The following is a 22186-nucleotide window of genomic DNA, read 5'->3' on the forward strand; positions in this document are numbered from 1 at the left end:
ATGTCAACTCTAGAACCCTGAGTCTTGGAGGACATAAAAATCCCACTCTCCAAAGCCTGGGGAAAGTGTCCTCCAAACACAACCTGTTGGAGGAGCCTCTGAAGCTGGTACGTGTCCCTGGGCACCAACCTCTCCTTCCAAAGCGAACACAACAGAGCCTGAGTTGGTGTAGCACAGCTGCCATCCCAGCATTTGGAAGGTGGAAGTAGAGTGGGGGCTGCACAGTGAGTTCAAGGCCAGCCTGGGATACAAAAAGGATAGCATAATATTCTTTGTACCATCGTGGTATAGTTTCTATGACACTTGGCCAATTTAAGGCTCCAAGGACCTTCTGCATTCTGTTAAGCCAACTTCAGGCACCATTTTTAAAAGAAGAAACAAAAATACGAACCTCATGGTGCCCTGGAGCAGAGCGCTCTACAGAACTTTGTGACTATTTTGTTAATTTTACCTAACCCTCAGAAATCAAAAGGGAAAGGTTAGTTTTAGGAGTTTCCATTTTTATGTTTTTTCCTCTAAAACTTAACATCCCACAGTCACAGTTGTATAAAAATGTCTTTGGTGAAAATCTCTTCTACCTCAAAGGATCTGCAATAAGCTATGACCATTGGACTGCCTCTTACCAGCTGAGCAAAAGGAAAGGGGATAGCTCACAGACTTAAGGGGGAGTGGAGCTCAGGGCAGAGGTGAAACTCTGGCTCTGGGGGCGCAGAAGTTGAGGCTAGCCTGAGCTATAAAGAGAGTCATGTTTCTAAAGCATCAAGGGCTTGAATAAGTGTTCGGCTAGCTCAGTGGTGTGTGCTGTGTGTGTTCAGTGGTGTGTACTGTGTGTGTTCAGTGGTGTGTACTGTGTGTGTTCAGTGGTGTGTGCTGTGTGTGAGACTCCAGGCTCAGCTCAGTGGTGTGTGCTGTGTGTGTTCAGTGGTGTGTACTGTGTGTGTTCAGTGGTGTGTACTGTGTGTGTTCAGTGGTGTGTGCTGTGTGTAAGACTCCAGGCTCAGCTCAGTGGTGTGTACTGTGTGTGTTCAGTGATGTGTGCTGTTCGGGAGGCTCCAGGCTCAGCTCAGTGGTGTGTGCTGTGTGTGTTCAGTGGTGTGTGCTATGTGTGAGGCTCCAGGCTCAGCTCAGTGGTGTGTACTGTGTATGTTCAGTGGTGTGTGCTGTGTGTGAGGCTCCAGAATCAGCATCCACTATAGCAAAGGGATGAATGAACTGTGGGAATTAAGCAATCTGTCAGTGGAAGACACAAAGGTCTGGCAGGATATGACAGAAGGGAACAAACGACCCAATTGACAATCGAGTCTTGAATAAAATGTTTGATTTGTGGTGGTCTGTTTTGTGTTATTGTTTTGTTTGAGTGGAAAAACTAGCAGGTGTGTGATGTTACCCCCAGCATACCCCCTAACTAACAGGCAGTGCTGACCAAACTTGCCCCCTGCCTCCCCTCTGCAGGCCCTTCCAGGCCTTTCTCTCTGCCTCAGATAGGACGCTTCCGACAGCTGCCTCCCAGCATCGCACGCAGCCTCACCTCTAAAGCCACCTTCAGCCCAGTGGCGTTATTGGTGATAAAGGCGATGCACAGAATATGTCCGCCTCGTCTGTCTGGCTCCTGCATCTCTTCCTTAATTATTTCTAGACTCAAGCAGGAAAGGAGAGTTATTTATAGACTCGCTCAGCTTGGGTCTTCAACATCTGTGAGTACACGGAGGGAAGTCTGTGGGAACACAGCAGATGGCTGTGCACACACTGCCGTGAGCTTGACGATAGTTTATCATTTTCCTGCTGGAAACACACACCACTCACATACTCAAACTCCAGCCTTTATTTCTAAAGGTATGTTTGATTTTTTTTTCCATCACTACCTGTTAAGATTTTTAATATAATATTTTATGTTTATTTATTTATTGTGTGTGAGTGTGGAGAGGGTGTGCCCTCCACAGCACACATGTAGAGTTCAGAGGACAATTTTGTGGAGTCAATTCTCTCCCACATGGGTCCTTGTGATTAACCTAGGGTCATCAGTCTTGGCCACAAATCTCTTTACCCATTGAGCCATCTTGCTAGCCTAACATGATAGGATTTAAATGTAAGTCAGTGTGCATCCAAAATTTATGAGTTTTTTCTCTGTGTCACCAAAACCTTTCTATCATTCTGACTCACTATCCTTCTTGGCTTTGATTTCCGTGAAATCCTTTGGTTCCGTATCACCCCCCACCTGACTTTCCCTGTGTCCCATTCTCCCTCAGCAGGAAGCATAAAGGGGAAGCATTAAAGACCGACGGCCTACTTACATGCAGGACAGTTCGGTAGTGTGAAGCCCTTGAATACTAAGCCCTTGAAAGCTGAGGTTTTACTACAATAAAGCACTCACTGAAGAACAGATGAGAATAGAGTATAGGTTATAACCAACTGGGAGTTTGTCATTGTGCATAAGTATCTAACAAACATTGGTCAGTTCATTTCAAAATGCATGCTGGGCTGTAAGAAGATGGCCCAGTTGAACAACTTCAATGTTAGGGTCTCCATTACAGGCGACAAGCTCTCTTCCCATGATGGAGAACAGATGAAAGGATGAGGCCACAGAGAAAATGATTCAATGACAAGAGAGGTGAGCAAGGCACCAGTCCCACATGACAGAGGCTCCTGCTCAGCCTGGATGTGCCCAACACCCAGGTCATGTGAATATAATATATTTGCCTTTTAATTTCTTAAAAGGTGTATCATTTATTATAAAATTAGTATTTATCTATATTTATTATTTTAAAGATTTATTATTTATGTGTGTGTGCATGTGCACATGTGTGCATGTGCATGTGTGTGCATGTGTTTAGGGAAACCCCTAAAAGCCAGAAGAAGAAGTCAGATGCCTGGAGGTGGAATTGCAGACAGTTGTGAGCTACCTGATGTGAGTACTGGGAACCAAACTCAGGTCCTCTGGAAGAACAGCTAGTGTGTTAACCACTGAGCCACCCTTCCAATCCTAAAAGTTTCCTATGTTGTTTTATTTGGTTTGTTTATCATTGCTATGGTTTAAAAAAAAAAAAAAAAACAATAATTCAATGGTGCACACAGTCACGTACACACTCTGTCCTTCACAGAACGCCCTCACTCACTCCTGCCATAGCGTATCTGCCCTGCATGCTCCACACGCTCAAGACACCCATGCTGCCGTGAGCAGAATAATGGCCTCAAAGACGTTCTTGTTTCCTGTGCTCAGAATCCCAGATTGTTACACCGCCAGGAAAAGTGCATGATTAAGGTTAACAACTTCATAAGTTTCATGAGTCTAGAAAAGCAGGCAAGCAGTGGTGTGAGGTCTCTGAAGATGGAAGATGAGGTCACATGCCAAGGAATGCTGGCATCCCTCTTAGCTAGCAAAGGTACAGGAATACATCCTTCCTTAGAGATTTCCAGAACGACATGCTTGAATCCTGCCAACACCTTGATTTTAGCCCAAATAGACCCGTGGCAGCCTTCAGGTCTAAGTCAGTTTCTTGTATTTAAGATATCGAGTCTGTGGTAATTTCTCAGGACAAACACAGTCCTGTTTGTGTTTCCTCCACTGGGAGTGTTCTTCCCTACCACAGCTATCTGGTAAAAATGCTCCCCTGCCCACATGTTTCTTAGCTACAGTCATTTCGTGAATACTTATCTGAAGCTATGTTCCAATAAGGTTACGTAGTTACTCTAAAAGATGTGCTTGCAGGTCTCTGTGCAGCTACCTTGAGTGGGCACAGTCACTGTTATAACCAGACCCCACCATCTTCTCATAATACCCTATCCTTGGCCGTCAAGCCCATGTCTTTTCCTGTAAGTTCATGTTCTATCACATAACAGACATTCCGTGGTCATGAAAATAAATGCCTGAGAGGATATTTAAGTACTACTACAACTAACAAACCCCACACCCGCTAACCGTTAGGCAGAAAGGGAAAGTCCTTTTCTCCTTGACAAGACCTGGGTGATCTTCCACACTCGGGTTGGGTGACATATTTCTCAGCCCTGGAGCACTCTAGCTATTTATAGTACTGTGTCCTCCAACTTTATGCCTGGGGCTTGTTTGGACGGTCTAGCCCTGAGGAGACCAGGGAAGCAGGTGTGCAGGCACACACAGGTGTGGATCTAACAAGCCTGAGAACCACTGTTCTAGGCCTGGCTTAGGTGGTCTCAGGTTCCCACCCCCTCTGGCATCTCTGGACTGTCTATGAAAGAGTTCACTTCCAAGCCTACGTACTGGTCAGCATCACCCCAGACCGCTGAGGGAAAAATAACACCTTCCTCTCTTCCCTAAGTTCAGAGCCTTTCTGATGGGGCTGGATGCTCAGCTCCTCTTCAGCTGCCTCAGTGCATGGTTCTTTCCTAGGAACGACTCCCAGGGACTGTTGCAACCCCTCTCCCTTGTCTGAACCCCAGAGCTTGGTGATTGACAGAGCAGCATCAGCATCTGGGCCTGAGAAGCACTAGGCTGCCAGAAAAGTGTGGAAAACCCACCAGCAGCCTTGAGAGCATGCCTTTGGGATCACATTACAGCGCAGCATCTGCACCGGGGTTTAACTCAATCAGAACAAAGCATTAACTCTTTTACCAGAAATAAAACATCATCTGCAGCTGACTGAATTGTTTCCAAAATCTGTCTCAGGCCTTGGCTGCATCATCCCATTTGGAAGCAAAGCAGTGCTGATTGGCCACAGTTCCACCCTTCAGATTAGGGCATTTGTAGTAGTAAGAAGCTCCATTGTGTCTTTCCATGGGTAAGAGACATACTGTTTAACCCCTGTCACCTCTGTCATGCCCCCTCTTCCCCTATTTTTCCATATCTCCAGTCTTTCAAACCTGGTATGATCCAAAAATCTTACCTAAACCATCTGGAAACACACAGTCCCTCTCTCTGAGGTGAAAGGTGGGTGAGACAGAGACCCTGAGGGATTCTCCTGTGAACAATAATGGCAGGTCAAATCTACAAAGTGGGCAAGGGGGAAGTGGCAGGGTCCTTACTGGGAACCACAAACACCCCTGCCAATGAACCTCTCAGGAGGACAGAGAGCCACACACCCCTGTATACGGGACTTCCCACCAGTCTGAGGCCACCCACACTGTGGCCTACACACACAGAAAGTTGATCATACAGGCAAGAAAGTTCCTGGCTCCACGGCATTTCAAGTATCATTGACTATTTTTGCAGTGGTCTCTTGCCTGTGACTACCCTCCCAACACCAGTGGAGACACTGGCATCTCCCTTTCCAGTTAGATTCAAGATGGAACTTGCAACATTAGGTCCTCTGAGAGCTTGGTGTGTTCAGCTACGTATGTCCCGGCTCTTCCGAAAGCGAGAAGTGTTAAGTGTTGTTCCAGGTTTCCAGTTGTTCTGACTTCACGAAACTGAACTTTTTGCAGTCATTTGAATAATATTTTTAAATGTATTCGACACTTCATTCAAATTCTCTTCCCGGGACTGTTTTTATTCCGGATCAGCTGCTGCAGACCTCCGTAGTCGGCAGAATTTCCAGGCAAGAATAAATATAAGCACATACACAGCCACTTACCCGAGAGAAATTTCACGTACACAGGGAAGTTATTTTTAGCTACGGAACCCAGTCAAAACTTTGTATGAAGCAAAGTCAGCCAAGAATGAAATTGGTAGGCCAAGTGATATTTTCATTTTACCTTCTATTTTTTACATTCTTTCTAGACATTTCTACACGGAGTCGAAAGGAGCAGAAGCCTTACTGATGGTGCTCTCGATGGCGCCGGAAAGATTGCCAGTAGCCGTGTCATTTCCAGACTCGTCCGTTCAATGTAAACCCATACATAAATGGGCTCGCATCTCCCTGGTTACATTGCTGCTCTTCAAAAACGTCAGAGTGGAAGTAATTTGTGAAAAGAGAAAGAGAAAAATCAGCTGGGCATGGTGGCTCACACCTTCAATCACCCAGCGCTCAACAAAAATGATCGACCTCTGAGACTTGATCTGTCTTTTTCCCTCATGTGGCCCTAATGACTGTGATCATGATTGCCCCACAAGATGTGCTTGATGAAGCCCGTTGTTTACAGGCTAGGGATATAGCTTGGTGGTATGAGTCCCTGGGTTAGATCCCCAGTACTGGGAGGTCAAAAATTATGCTTCCATGCTGCTATGATTATGAAATGTGTGCACCACAAGTGTGTGTCTGAACAGCTGGTCCGTGGCTGGTCCCAGTGCTCTGGGAGGCTATGAAGCCTTTAGGAGATGGGATCTGGCTGGTAGAGGCAGGTCGCCGAGGGCAGGTCTTGGAGTGCTGCAGACCGGCTCTATTTCTAGTCTCAACTCTACTTGTGAGCCCATAAAGATGAGAAGAGCATCCACTGTAGCCATCCATCACCCAGGGACCGAGCCACACCAAGCCTTCCAGACCTTGATGGGTTGGTGGCCCCTGAAACCATGAGCCAAACCACATCCTTCTTCCCTGAAGTTGCTTCTACCACACAGTTTGGCTCCAGCAACCAGAACAGTAACTGGATGCTCAAACCGCCGTGTGCAGCTACCTGACCAGTGTGCTAGGGTGTATAGCTCAGCTCTTCCCCCAACAATGCTCTGCAGCAAACAAGCACAGGCATCCTCTTCCGATCACCCACCTGTCGGCTGGGCTGGCCAGGGTTTAGCTGGTCTCGGTTGGGATCCGTTGGATGCAGGTAGCTCCCGGCTATCTATTGTGCTAGAAGCAGCATATTTCTTCTCAGAAAAGGAGTACTGGGTGGAAAGCTGAGCCACGAGCTCCTCTCAAACCTACTTTTCTTGCCTCACAATACCTACTGGCCTCAACAAGTCCTGTGGCTGGCTCAGTAGCCTGGAAGCTCTTCTGTGAAGGGGTGGCTCAGGGGCAGAGCTCCCACAGTGCAGTATCTCCAAACCTTGACTAAAGTACTCCCCACTTAAGAAGAGACCCCCAAGGACCTCCACAGCTGATCAAAACTTTTTTTTTATTTCAATTTTCAATTTTTTATTTTATTTTTTTTATTCATCTAAACACACAGAAATGCGCAATGGCTTATGCAAGCCTAGTGTTGGTCATCTCAGCACTCTAAGAACAGTGGTACAAATTAAATTCAAAACTTCAAAGCTAATAAAACTCAAAACAACATTAGGAGCACGCCCAAGATTCCGTGGTCTCGTTGAGTCTAAATGGCTGTTCTCAGCTTGCATAAGGCATTGACTGATGAGGCCCAAAGTGAGTGTGTCACGTGGGCCGGGAGAAGACTTGCTCCCACATCCTCGTCTCCAACTGAGACAGCACTCTGACGTCAGCTGGCCTGCACTCCACACAAGTGCACTGCTGTATTAAGCCTGCTTCTGGATCTTTCCCATCAGACCATGACTGTGAATGAATTCCTACTTACTACCTGGGTTTCAACAGGCAGAGAAGGGATAAGCATTTGTTGTATTAAGGGACACCCAGAATAAAGGGACACTTTTAAAAAAGTTATCATTTCATTGAAACTTCAAAATATTTGAAGTTCTCAGTGAGAAGTCTCAGACAAACAGACCTCTGTTTAAGGAACATTGAGACCAGAGCTATCGTTTGAATGCAGGTTTTAAAATTCAGGCACTGAAATGTGGTGGCCAGTGGGAGAGTATCAGAGCTGGGGCCTTTAAAAGCATGAGGGTGCTTTCCCTCAACTGAGGGCCTTGAAGGAGATTTCACACAGTCCACACTTCTGCCCTTCTGCCTCTGTAGTTCACAGCTCTCTTCCAAGGATGCGTTGAGGGGATCCCACCATGGAACACAAAAGCAGCCAGTGCACAACCAAATCTGCCGGCCTTAGCGCTTAGATCTCCCAGCCTCCCAAATTATGAGAAAACAACCTTCTCTTCTTTATAAATCATCTAGCCTGAGATGTTCTTTCATAGTAGCAGCATGGATTGAGACAGCACTTCCTTGCATAGAGTGGAGAGACGCAGAGCCAGCCCTGTCCCACGATGTGTCCTCTGACCCTCCCCATGGTTCTTGTGGTTTCTTGTATTTGCAGTTACCCACATTTCTGCAACCCCAAGCTTGTTCTGAAGCTCCAACATGCCTTTGAATGACTGTTTAAAACACAGACCAAAAGCCAGGCCACTGTGGTATATACCTTTAATCCCAGCACTTGGGAGACAGAGGCAGGTAGATCTCTGTGAGTTTGAGGCTAGCCTGGTCTACAAAGGAAGTTCTAGGACAGTCAGTGCTACACAGAGAAACCCAATCTCAAAATGAAAACAACATCAAAGCAAAACTGACTAGAAGACAGGAGAGCCTACTTCCTCCACCCTCTTCAAGCACATCTATTCTTGGTTCTTGGTGGGCCTTCTTGCCAAGGCCCAGGGACAGACCCAATAGCACTCTTCCAGGAATCTCAGTCTCCACTGACAGAATATCAGGAAGCAAAATAGCTGCTGCTGCTTCCTCTTGAAGTGAGTCCTGGAAAGATTTCCCTCAGGCCCTCAGAAGCCTCCCGTCTCTGTCTGAGGCCCTGTGCAGTCCATGCACTTCCTTCAAGCCCAGGAAGAGTCCCATGGTTTCAGCATGTTCCTTTTTGGCAGAAGTAGCCAGAGCTGGTTTCCGAGCCCCAGCTGATAAATATTCCAGCACGAGTTTCTAAACATAAACAGTCTCAAACAAGGGAATGATTACAGGAACAAATGTAACTGTGTTTGCCCTCAGGTTCCCCAAACAGAAATGACCTCATTCCCAAAGCTGTTTATGCTGCTGCAGTCCTGGGTTAACTCTTCCTCTGCCATCCTGCAGCCCCAGCATCTCCCCACTGCCAGGAATCAAAGTACGGCCAAGGAGCTTGCCTTCAGATTCCTCAAACAGACAGGGGCAAAAGTATATTCTCTCTAAAACTTCAGGGTCAAGGACAAGTGCAACCATGTGCAGGCCTGCTCAGTAAACCTGTTCACTCTGGTACACAATGGCGTTGCCATTCTGTCCATTCAGAACATACCAACAGTGCTTCAAGAATACAGTGGTAACAATATCGATTATAGCGGCAAACGCTGGTATGCCACGATGTACGAGGCGGTGTTCCGGGGACAAACAAGTGTTAGCTTACTTGATCCTCACAATGGCCCTTGCTGTTTTCTGTCCGAATTCATATGTGAAGAAGGAATGCAGAGATGCTGAGCAGCTTGTCCGGCTGGTGGGCAAGTCGCAGGGAGCGGGAGGGAGACATGAAAGCCCAGGAGACCCACCAACAGTTTCTGCCTTTACACAATCCTCGTCTGGCCTTCCACGTGACAAGAACATGCCAGGCCAAGGGCACTACAGGCCCTGGAGGACAGAGTCCCTGCTTTTAACCCTCACATCACCTTATGGGAAGGGAGATGATTATCCCGAGGGCTCTTAAGGGAAACACCCAATTCCATTCTTGCCTTGTTACCAAGGGGTCTACAAAGCCATGAAAATAAAAGCCATGACACTCTGTATTTTATGTACTTTAAACAGAGACTCCCTCGGTGGCCTTGGCTAACCTGGAACTCGTTATTCACAGGCTGGCTTCAGACTCACAGAGATCTACCTGCCTCTGCCTGCCTTAGGTTTGTCTTAAGGATGTGCATTGCCATACCCAGCTTCAATGTGTATTTTGAAGGTATTGTGCCAGCACACCTCAGGTGCCCATCTAGACCCACAAGCTAGACCCATTAAATAAGTTCACTCAGAAACACGTACTGAAGCCCTTCTCTTGCCACAGCTGAGCTGCTGTTGTAAGATCATTCATATATATATATATTATATATATATAATATTATATCATATAATATATATTATATTATATATAATATATATTATATATAATTATATATAATATTATATATGATATTATATATAATATATAATATCATATATAATATTATATATAATATATATAATATCATATATATTATATATATATATATATATATATATATAATCTTTACTGCATATATGCTCATGTCTAAAACTAGGCATAAGTGTCCTCCAAGAAGAGAGTGGGCACACGAGTTTGAGGGAGAAAGGGCCTCACAACGAATGCTATAGTATCTCTTAGATTGATATACAGAGAGGTGTATAGTTCCCATATCTGCCGTAACTAATTAGCATAGAAATTAAGTCAAAAGCACTTTGCACAAATCAATGGATAGATGCTTTAAGCTCAGTCTTAGGGAGCCTCAACTTAGCAAAGTTGGCCTGTGTGGGTTTAAAAAAAATAAAGGGATAAAGGCTTATTTTAAATTTTAGTTTTCTCCAGAAATAAGTATTGAAATTAAAAACAGATGGAAGTATCTTATTTCTTTATCCTTCCTTGAAATATCAGAAAGATCTCCTACTTCAGGACTCATGAAGTGCAATTTAGACACCTGAGCAGTAGTTCAAGCTGCAGAAGCACCGTACACACAGAGAGGGAGGGGGAGGGGGAAGGGAGGAAAGAGAGGAGAGGAGAGAGGAGGGGAAGAGGGAGGGAAGAGGGGAGGGAAGAGGGGAGGGGGGAAGGGGAAGGGGCAGGGAGAGGGGAGGGGGAGGGGAAGGAGAGAGGGAGGGAAGAAGAAAGGGGGAGGGGGGAGAAGGAAGGGGGAGAGACAGGAAGAGGGGAGTATGAGGGGAGGAGAGGGGGAGGGGAGACGAAAGGAGGAGGGGAGAGAGGAAGGAAAGAGGGGCAGGGGAGAGGGGCAGGGGAGAGGGGAGAGGGGAGGGAAGAGGACAGAGTGAACGGACACAGACACAGACACGTGCTTTAGTTGTCTGCAGTAACTAAACCAATGTTCTCATCATACAGAGTACCCACACCAGGCTAGAGGAATGGATCAATATTTGAGAGAACCAGGATTTGATTCCCAGCACCCACATGGAAGCTCACATTCCACCTTCCAAGATATTTGATGCTGAATTATGGCTTTCACAGGCCCCAGGCACATACGTGGTAAATAGAGAAACAGGCAAGGAAAACATCTGTACACATAAAATAAAATTAAAACAAAATTAAATGTCCAAGAATTTTCTACCAGCCAGCAATGCTGGTTTGTCCTCTCACAATGCGCAAGCTCCGAGCCAAGATCTGCGGATGAGAGGCGCCCTAGCAGAACGCCTAGCACCAACTGCTTGCCTAGTGTGGCCCATACTTTATTGGATGGAGGTTTTCTTTTTCAGCTGATTTCCTTCTGTGCTCACACCCTCTGTCTTCCAGCTAGTATTCCTGGGGAGGCCAGCACAGCTCCTGTCTGGGGGGATTCCTTAGAGTCCTGCCTGACTCCACTGTCACAATGGATAATTTGCACCCCAGCCAACGGCTAAGAAACCTCAAGGTACGGGTTCAGAGCAAACCCATACAATAAAATAAGAAAACTGAAGGGCAGAGGGGCTTCGAGGTCTGTGGAGGGAGTGGGGAGAAGAGGGAAGAAACAGTTGGGGAGATGTTCTCTGGGCTCAAAATAGAACTGTTGAGCACGTGTGGCAGATTTCCATCTGCTAATCTGGAAAGTCACATTGCTTGGTCCTGATTCAATCAGCAAGGCTTCCTTCTCATACCAGCCATCGTGTTTCCACTGCCCCCCACACACAGACAACACCTTCCAGGAAGGTGCTTGCCCAATAGCTCAGGGTTGGAGCCATAGCAACCTGTCCTCTGCCCAAACTACAGGCTTATTCCCAAGGAACTCTTTCTGAAAACCTTCCCAGAGGATATGCCTATGTTTTCAAAGCTTAAAGAGAAAACCTAGACTCACATTGCCTTCAAAATGTACTCAAAGGGCAGGCAGACTCTGTTGGAATTCAACATTTTTATCTCACTGTATGAATCTTTTCTTCCAATCTTGTCCCCAGTTCCAAACTCCTCTGGGGCACTAGGGGCTACCTACAATAGGCACCAAGATTATAAATTATAAATCTGTTGTCCTCCTTCAAAGAAAACAAAGCCAGCCATTTCCCACAGCACCCCATTGCCAAGCAGAGAGGGCTAGTGGCTTTTGAAGATTTTAATTTTTATGCTGATATGTAATTTCAAACGTATATTTGACTCTCGGTTATTCTTGGAAGAAAAGTCTTTAGAACACTCTGGGGTTCTTTTGCCTGGGTTTCAGCTTTGTGGATCGGCACAAGGTCAGGACAGTAAGCTGATTTTCTTTATTTTCCCTCTTGGCTGCTACCAATAAACACTGAAGTGACCCAAAGGGGAGACTCAGGTAGAAGACAAAACAGTCACAGGACTGACACGTTCACTCATTTTGTTTTGTTTTGAACCATGGTCTCACTATGTAGCCCTGGCTAGCCTGGAACTTGCTATGTCAACCAGGCTGGTCTTGAACTCACTGGCTCTATCTCCCAAATGCTGGGATTAAAAGCTTGACTCCAAGATGGCCCACTCACTTACTTCTCCAAAATGTAACTGAAATACTGAATATCTGGGCTCTGGCTTTTTGTGGCCTTTATTTCAATTCTAAAACGGGTCTCAAACGCTTGCTATGTAGCCTAGGATGGTCTTGAACCGCTGATCCCTTGCTTCTATCTCACTGGGTGCTGGAATTATAGGTACATATCACCATGTCTGGTTTTTTATGCATCGTTCGGGTTCAAACTCAGCTTTTCATGCAGGCTAGGCAAGCACTCCTCCTGCTAAGCTGTGCCCCAGTCCTTCTAAGGACAGCTTCAATTTATCACTGCATCCTTACTCTGCCAGTGATGTGGCATCAGGACAAGACACCAAATGCAAGAGACCAAGCCTTGTCCCTGTAGGGCTTAGGGCATAACCAGGACAGGCATTCATTACAGAAATAGCTGCTCTGTTATTGTGCCTGCCATTTATTTTTAAAGGAGATACATTTATTTACAAAACTTCCCTTAGAGGGGGGAAAGCAGCAGCAGGGTAAATTTCACATGGCCTGTGGCACATCCAGGTAGGAAGGCTTCCTCTAATGCTTGTGCTCTGAGAAAGCGCCGAGAGCCCTGCGAGCCACTCATGCAAGACACGCCAATTTGTGTTCAAGCAAAATCATAGTGCACAAGATCACAGAAAGAGGGCTTCTGTACACAGCCCCAGTTCTTGAAGGAAGCAGCCGGCTGGCTGGATGCCCGTTCTTAATGTCATCTTTGTAAGACTCCTGTGACCTCTCACCCTCTGCAAGCTCTACCTGTCTCCGTGGACTGGACGCCAATCCCTGTAAGACTATTTCTATTCCTTTTATCTGTGTAGATTTAAATTGATTACGTCTAAAAAAAAATTTCCAAAGACAGAAATATTTCCATTTTGAGAAATCAAAAGACAAAAGCAAGTTATCTGCTTGACTCATCGAGCCACCCCCGTTAGAGTTACCCCAATCGTTGCCTGGTCCTTACCATGGGGAGAAGTGGGCCCACCACTCCCAGTGGCACTGCTAAAGCTGTGCCGGCCATGGCAAGAGATCAAACTCAAAGCAGCCATCACTGGAAGAAGATGCTACTCAGAGCTCTGCTGCGGCTTTTGCACATTCTTGTGCTATAGTGGGTCAGCATCAGATTGCTCCAAGTGTGCATGCGCATGTGTCACACACACACACACACACACACCCTGACTGCCCTTATATAACCTTGACATAATTTCCCTTTAGAAAGGGCATTCAAGGAAGAAACCGCATAAAGATACCACACTGCCTCCTGCCACTGGAGCAGGCGGACAGCTTTTGGATTGTGGGAAAGCATGCAGCAAAGTCAGGGCTGAGCTTGTGTGAGAGGCAGTCTAAGGCATATGGTGTGTGGCGAATGGTGCACACCCGCAACTCACAATGGGAGTGTAAGAGTAAAAAATGTGCATGAAGGTGAACGAGTTAATATACCTCGGATCCTGCAGGCAGGAAGTACACAAAGAGCAGAGTAGAGAACAAAGACCTCTCCCCTCACTGATCTTGTCAGGCATTGCTCGTTGAGATTACCCAGCCTGTGCCTGCTGCTCTTCTTCTTCCCACCCCAATAATATTACTTTCCACCTGGACTCCCAGGTGCCAGAAGCCTTTTCCATGCACAGTCCATGAATGCTAATACTAATGAGCTGTGTGCCCCTCCCTGTCTTGCCCTGCTGTGGGTCTTGTTAGACACAGTTGCCTTTATGTGACCAAAAGCTGGAGACATTTCAAATAAAACCAGGTATGTAAAACTGTAATCCCTGCACTGAGGAAGTGGAGACAGGAGGATTGGAGTTCAAGGCCATCCTCAAATACATAATGAGTTTGAGACCAGCTGTACCCTATGATTAAGCCTGCCTCAGAAGTGAAACAAACATCCAGTACTAGGGAGGCAGGAGGATATCTTTGAGTTCACAGCCAGTCTATTCTACATAGTGAGATCCAGAACAGAAAGGGCTACATAGAGAGACCTTGTTTCAAAAGAACACACAGACTCCAAAAAGTGAAACAAGCCAAGTTTTCACAGAGAGAAAGATGACACCTCACAGAGTCATGTGCTGGTATATGACAGCAGGACAGCAGCCATGAAGAGTGGACACTGACGGTACCAGACTAGGACAGATGAACAACCCCTGACTGCACAATCAGGGGGCTGGCCACTGTGACTTTAAGGGAAGCATTCTGCTGTGGGCTGTGAATAAACTGGCCTCTATCTGTGCAATAGTCACATCTGTATTAGTCATTCCCCAGAAGTGACAGCCAGAGCTCGATCACAGCATCAGCCAACCTCAGCACCTTTGCACCTGCTCTAATGCTCCCCTCGGCCCTCTTCACTAGGCTCAGGCTGCTGCTAAACACTACCTCATAGCCCAGCAAGGCCACTTCTGGTCATCTGGTTCATGCAGCTTCTTGTTATTCAACCTAGTTATTCGAGGCTCCATCACCCTCTGACTTCTTCATCCATTTATCAGTTCTAAAACATTCTAGTCTTTAAAAAAAAAATAAATATCATGATTATTGGCTTATTTTAACTTCTGGATTAAAACTTAGTTTCCCAATAGAAGCTATTCAATAAATATTTGTACTACAGGAGAACTACATTTTTAGTTGTAGCACATGTGGTGTGTGTGTGTGTGTGTGTGTGTGTGTGTGTGTGAGAGAGAGAGAGAGAGAGAGAGAGAGAGAGAGAGACTCATACCACAGCATGCACGTGGAGGACAGAGGACAATCTGCTGATCCTTGGCTTCTGCCTTGTTTCTGCCTTGCTTGAGGCATAGTCTCTTTGTTGTTTGCCACAACACACACTGGATTCTTGGGCCTGTGAGCTTCCTGGATTCTCCTATCTCAGCCTCACTCCAATCTTGCCATAGGATGGCTGGGATAGCAAGCTCACAGGCCTGGCTTCATGTGGATTCTGAGGATTTGAGCTCAAGTCCTAACTAACAAGTAACTCTATTGTGGTCTTACATGGTTGACTAAGTAGCCACCCGCAGCCTTTTTGACATGATTATTTCAACGCACCTATGATTAACACTATCACCTCACTCCCACTGTGTTCTACCAAACAGGAAGACTGAAATATCAAATGATGAACTAATTCAGGCTTACACCTTTGTGATCAATTTAAAGATCAGTTTTATAATTCCCAGGACACTTTGAATTCTTGGGAGCATCTGGTATTAACTATTTGTGAATTCAAGAGTTGCTGACATTTAAAAATCGAACAGATTTTCTTTGGAACTTTAACTTAAAATTCATGATACCTTTAAACTTTTTGTTTGGCTATGACATTGCACCATGTAACCTAGTCTCTATTTAGCTATGATAAGTATGTTCTATACATCAGTTATGGGAATGAAAGCATTAGTAGAACATGGCAGGGCAGAGCCGGCCCTACTTTAGACCTGTTTATCCTGGTGGTGTGTACTGGATTGTGTCTTCTTCCTGCTCCCTTTTGTGCTCTCTGCAACTCTCCCTCCACCAGAAAGATGGCTTCATCCTGCTGTCCCTGGGGACTTCAGCCTGCTGTTCCTGGGGACTTCAGCTTGTTGTCCCTGAAGGCTTCATTCTGCTGTCCCTAAGGGGTTTAGTCTGCTGTCCCTGGGGACTTCATCCTGCTGTCCCTGGGGACTTCATCCTGCTGTCCCTGGGGACTTCATCCTGCTGTCCCTGGGGGCTTCAGCCTGCTGTCCCTGGGGACTTCAGCCTGCTGTCCCTGGGGACTTCAGCCTGCTGTCCCTGGGGACTTCAGCCTGCTGTCCCTGAGGGCTTCAGCCTGTCCCTTTTGCTCTGTTAGCTGGCCAACATCTATAGAGCCAATTCCAAATATGGAATCTTTACTACGAGAAATATCTAGTATAGTTTCCCATTTTCTGACTGGATTCTGACTCATTCAGCTTATAATTCTCTGAAAGATGCAAATATACAAAAATTCAAGTGAAAATGTACAATAGAGGCTGGAGAGATGGCTCAATGGTTAAGAGCACTGGCTGCTCTTTCAGAGGACCTGGGTTTGATTCCCACCACTCACATGGCAACTCCAGTCTGAGGGGATCTGAGACCCTCTTCTGGTCCCCAATGGTACTGCCTTCATGTGATAGTCATGCATGCAGGCAAAACATCCATACATATAACATAAAATAAAATAATTTCTAAGATTTGCAATGAAGCCTGGCGTGGTCTGAATAATCACTGTCTCTGATCTCAAAGGCACAGTAAAAAGTCACAAATGAAACACACCAAGCTGAAGAACTCCTCTGAAGTGAAGGAAGCAACTGAGGAGAGTTTTCACAAGCTGGGAAAGAACATTTTCATGCTGTACCTCTGGTAAGCAGATATTTACTGTATGTACAGTAAGTTGCTTATATAGTAAGCAACTTAATAACAAGAGAATAAACACACCATTTTTTTGTGTGTGCTAAGAGCCCAAATGGACATTTCATATGTATATATTCTAATATATATTATATATATATATTTAATAGTTATATGAAAAATATTCACCTTCACTTTTAAAAGAAACACAAATTAAGTTGCAATGTTCTATCATGTCACATGTTAGAAATAGCAGCAAGAATGTGGAGAAAGGGACCCTCGAACATTGTCGGTGGGAATATAAATTAACATAGCAGCACAGAAAACAGCAGAGCCAATGCTCACAGAACTGCCAGGGCCCAGTAGGCTCTCTTCTGGGTATATTTTCAAATGATTTGGGAGTTGTATGTCAGAATCAGACGTGGCAGTGCACGCCCGTAATCCCAGGCATTGGGAGACAGAGGTGGGAGGAATGGGAGTTCAAGGTCATCAAATTAAGAAAAAAGAAAAAGAAACGAAAGCTAGTCTGTCAAAGGCACATAGCCAGTCTCATGCTGATTGCAGCTGTCCACAGTAATCAACACAGGGAATCAACCTGATGTATAAATGGATTCTTAAAATGTGGCTGTGGTGGGGGGTGGTGGTGGATGGGATACTAGTGGACCTTAAAAGAGAATGAAGTTCTGTTGTTTGTGACAGTATAGATGATCTGAGGGCATTATACTATAGCAGGCACAGAAAGACTCCTACTAAGAGATCACACAAGACCTACAGAGCTAAACTCACAGAGGTCCAGGAACCAAGAGGATCACTGGAAGCTGGTGGCCTGGGAGAACAGGGAGATGCGGTCTCAAGCGTCAAGTTAGTCAGGGCCAATAAATTTTAGACAGATGTACAGCAGAGTGACTGTAGTTGACGATGTATTATGTAATTTCAAATTGCCAAAATAGATTTTAAATGTTCTCACCACAAAAGAATAAAAAAGAGTGAAATAATATATTAATTAGATTGATTCAATCATTACTCACAGTATAAACACATATGGAAATACCACATTTAAGTCAATACATTTATGCAATTATTATTTGCCAAACAAAAGTCAATGTTTAAATCTTTTTAAAGACTCACAAAAATCATGTTAGCAATAGTGCAATTAAGAAAATACTCTCAATTTGATGTCAATGAGAATATAAATTAATTCAGATTTTCTAGAAGGTTTGGCAGAATAACATACACACACACACACACACACACACACACACACACACACACACACTGAAGTTGAGTTCTGCACTTTATCTCTGTGGAGTTACTCTAGGGAGTGACCAGACAGGTGCTTGAGACTGATGTCTGGCATTCACTGCGATATTCACATTAGTAAAAGCAGAAAACAAACCTACAACAGAAATCCCCACCAACAGGAGCTAGATGACTGACTTCACACCATATCCACACAAGCTCCACAGCTGCTGAAACACTCTGGCTGTGTTTCAGTACAGCATCAACTAGGTGGCTAAAGCACCCTTCAGGCTACATGGGTGATATTTTTAAAGTTTGAGGAATACTTGGCATTGCTTTTTAACAATGGCAATTATTCCATAACTAGTGTGTCTTAGTTAGGGTTTTACTGCTGTGCACAGACACCATGACCAAGGCAACTCTTATAAGGACAACATTTAATTGGGGCTGGCTTACAGGTTCAGAGGTTCAGTCCATTATCATCAAGGTGGGAGCATGGCAGCATCCAGGAAGGCATGGTGCAGGAGGGGCTGAGAGTTCTACATCTTCATCTGAAGGCTGCTAGCAGAATACTGGCTTCCAGGCAGCTAGGATGAGGGTCTTAAGCCCACACCCACAGTGACACACTTACTTCAACAGGGCCACACCTTCTAATAGTGCCACTCCCTGGGCCAAGCATATACGAACCATCACATAGTGACTACAAACAGTATTCTTAGGTGGTAGAAACAATTGTAAACAGTCACAAAAATACAAGCAACAACAGAACTCTGTCTTAGTGCCAGTGCATAAATGTTTAAGATATTAAGATATAATGCATAAGGTATTTCAAGTTCTCAAGTATTTTCAAAACCATTCTGCATTTATTTAACTTAAGTTTGCCAAGAGATTAACTCTGATTGTTCTCATCATTCTCAAGGTCTCTCAATTAATTCAGTCACAAAAATGTAACTATCTATAGGTCAGGACTTTAATTGACAGAAAAAGATCAACCGCGGAAGAGGAGAGAGCAAGCCTGTAGCCTTGGGGTTCAGCTGCCTTAAAGACTCCCCTACGGACTGAACTGTGTAAAGCCCTGACGGTACCCTGCAGCTTGCAGACAAACAATAGAAGGACCTCCCAGGAGACAAAGCTGCCAAGACTCTGCCAGACTCCCAAAAGGTGAAATGTGAGGAAGAAAAAATGATCATTGTAACCAATTGCCGAAATCCAACCCACAGCTATCAAAATCCAAGCCGCATCCCCTCCACCCTCCCACTCCCATCCCAAACCCCACCCCCACCCCCACCCCTGCTCTGGAGTCCTTCAAGGTAGCCCTGGTTGCTACCTCAGCCTCAGGAACTTCAGAACCGAAAGGTTCCTACTTACTGGAAAAAAGACCACCAACCACCCACGCAGGTCCACATTCCCCTCCTCAATACGATTTACTCACAAACCCCAAGTGTGGAATAGAAATCTAAAAATAACACTGCCTGCTGGAATCTAAAGCCGAACGCAGAGATTTTCCCAGGGCTCACTCCAGCAATATTAAAAATGTAAGGGGTGGTTTGGGGTTTTTTGTTGGTGGTGGTTTGTTTGTTTGTTTTATTTTGTTTTGTTTTGTTTTTTTTCCTACACTAGCAGCTTGGGGATTGAAGTCCGTGCAGTCCAGGGGTCTGTTTGCCCTGTGCTCTCCTAAGGAAACACAGTCACTGCTGTTTTTGAAGGTCTCAAACTGCTAGCAAAAGTGTATAGAAAAAAATTATAATACAGTGAATGCCACCTTAACACTGAGAGGCACAAACTGAGCCACGAATCCAGATGTACCAACTCAAAATAAAGAAATAAAAATAAATAGTTTCAAGCAGTGTCGTTTTCCCTGGTTGGCTTCCTGATCAGACTGCAATTAAGCTGCTATGGAATTCCATCACTTTCCTTCTCATCCTTCACAGTCAAGCCCAGTGCCAACGTTTTCCATGTTGAGAGCGTCATGCTGGAGGTTAACCTCAAAGTATGTCCCCTCGAGTAGCTTACGGTCTGAAGGGAGGAAAGAAATACACAGAAACCGTGAAATGTGGTGGGAAAAGGGGGAAATTAATGCTGGAAAGAGAAAAGTAGGCATTCTTTTTCAGTAGATAATATGATTAAGCCAAGACAGTCCATCCTGCATATATAGCCAAGAGACATTGTATAATACGTTGTGTCTCCTTTAAATGATCTAAGACATGAGTTAGGAAGGGAAATTAGATAGGGTTGGTATGCCAAAATATGCTATATCTCCACGTGCTGGCAATCAGAAAAAAATTTAAAACTACAATACACAATGGTATTTTTAGAAAAATATATAAAATAAAATAAAATCTAAGAGGGGCATCTGGAAAGATGTCTCATTGCTTAAAGAGCCTGCCATAAGAGACTGAGGTCCAGAATACTGGTCCCTGGGACCCAGGCCAAAGCTCGTGGGTGTGGAGGAGGCAGAGACATGGAGTCCCAGATCAAGATGGCTGGCAAGACTGTCAGAAACAATGAGCACATGTACCTGCACACACATGGGGACACATGCTCACCCACAGCACACACACTGCAAAGATCAAATATGTAGGAATATAGTTAACAAACTATACTGCCTGAACTTCTATACTAACAATATTGATGTGCTAATAAAGAAAAACAAGAAAATGGATAATATACTGGACATGTGAATTACTAAAATATCATTTCTCTCAATTGGACCAAGTCATTCAACGAAGGTTCAAAGTCTCACCAGACTCATCTTTGCAAAACTGTACACACTTGGTCCAATGAGGGGAGAGAACTCACTAAACATTACATACTGAGTGACCCTGGACAGAGGAAAGAGCTTTTATTCTAGAGAGAGAAGGACATTTAAGTCTGACTGCCAAGAGAAACATGTCAGGGTTATCCACATAAAAGTTTCTTTCATTCAACCATTTTTCAACTTCCTAAAAAATGATAGTTTCATATGATTCAGCCTAATTAAAATAAAATAAACAATAAAGGCCAAGTATAGTTCTTTAGGCTACTCTTCCGTTTAGAGAGAAGAAGAAAGGTCAGCAAAATTGCAAACAGGAGAAAGAAAGGAGGGAAGGAAGGAAGGAAGGAAGAAAGGAAGGAAGGAAGGAAGGAAGAAATCACAGAACTACAATCTATTTAAGAACCATTGTACATTTGGGAAAATGAATCACCTTAATTAAAACTCATCTAGTTAAAAACTTCTACCCAAGGCTAGAGAGCCATCACCTTACAGAAGGACGTAAGGCTAAGGGTCTGGAGAAAGATACTCAGCCTCACAGCCATCCCTGGCATAGGCAGGAAGGCCCACGATGTGATTCCAAAGTCTCTTAAAATCCTAGTGCATGTGTCTAGAGAGTGAGAAAACACACATTCCTTCCCAGAATACACGGCGTGCAGTTTCTGGAGAGCAGCCTATCCTCACGTGGAAGATTCCGCACAGCCTTCACATTTGTGGCTCAATAATTTTACTACTAGGAATTTATCTTCAGATTTTATTATGTAAATTATAAAGAAAAAAGAATCAGAAAGACAAATGCAAAAAATATTTAGAGATATTTCTATATATAAATAGATGTAGATATTGATATAGATATAACATTGAAACAATCAAAATGTCTAACAATGAGAACCTTAGAATATTATAATTTACTTTTAAAAATACATATATATATACATATATATGAAATATTATAGAGTATATACATTTTTATAAAATAAATATATTCTAAATATACATAGACTATATATTTTAAAGGAATGTGCCAAATGGTAGGATCACACTTAATTTTTTTCTCTTCTTACTTTTATGGTTCTTTCGTAAGAATAGCATGGATGAACTAAATTTTAAACCAGTTGTATTTTTTTCAAATGTCTCTCTACTCGTTAGGCAGCATTCAAATTAAGCTGAAGACTGATGGGCGCATTGCCTATACTTCCCTTGACAGCAGCACGCAAAGCAGGCTTTACCCTAATGATATGGACACTGACGACCAGGAACTTTTCCTAGGGTATCTGAGCCCTTTCCATCCCTGGGCAGAGTCCCAGGACTATTTGTAACTGTATAAAAAGCAGTCGTGTATTACGGTTGTATAACATTCAATCGGCTACCTCATTCCAATTCATTTCCACCATATGCCTACTCGGCCTCACCCAAGTGACATCAGTGTGGTGATGGGCATTTGGAGTATCTGGATATGAAGCCATTGGGTTCAAGAGTTTACAAGACAGATTGATGATTGATGAGGTTTGTAATCCTTC

At 44.4% G+C, this 22186-nt stretch overlaps 1 protein-coding gene across 3 annotated transcripts in view; it reads right to left on the reverse strand.

Annotated features, from left to right (window-relative positions):
• Nucleotides 1-22186, reverse strand: part of Ncald (neurocalcin delta) — a 408926-nt gene that overhangs the window by 337235 nt on the left and 49505 nt on the right. Inside the window, exon 2 of one of the 3 annotated variants that reach the window (XM_076911275.1) lies at nt 1529-1632. The exons of the other annotated variants lie outside the window; for them this stretch is intronic. The gene's annotated coding sequence lies outside the window, so the exon portion shown is untranslated. The remainder of the gene's footprint in view (nt 1-1528; nt 1633-22186) is intronic. 3 annotated transcript variants of the gene reach the window in all.

Source organism: Arvicanthis niloticus, chromosome 13 (genome assembly GCF_011762505.2).
Source record: "Arvicanthis niloticus isolate mArvNil1 chromosome 13, mArvNil1.pat.X, whole genome shotgun sequence".
Lineage (NCBI taxonomy): Eukaryota > Metazoa > Chordata > Mammalia > Rodentia > Muridae > Arvicanthis > Arvicanthis niloticus.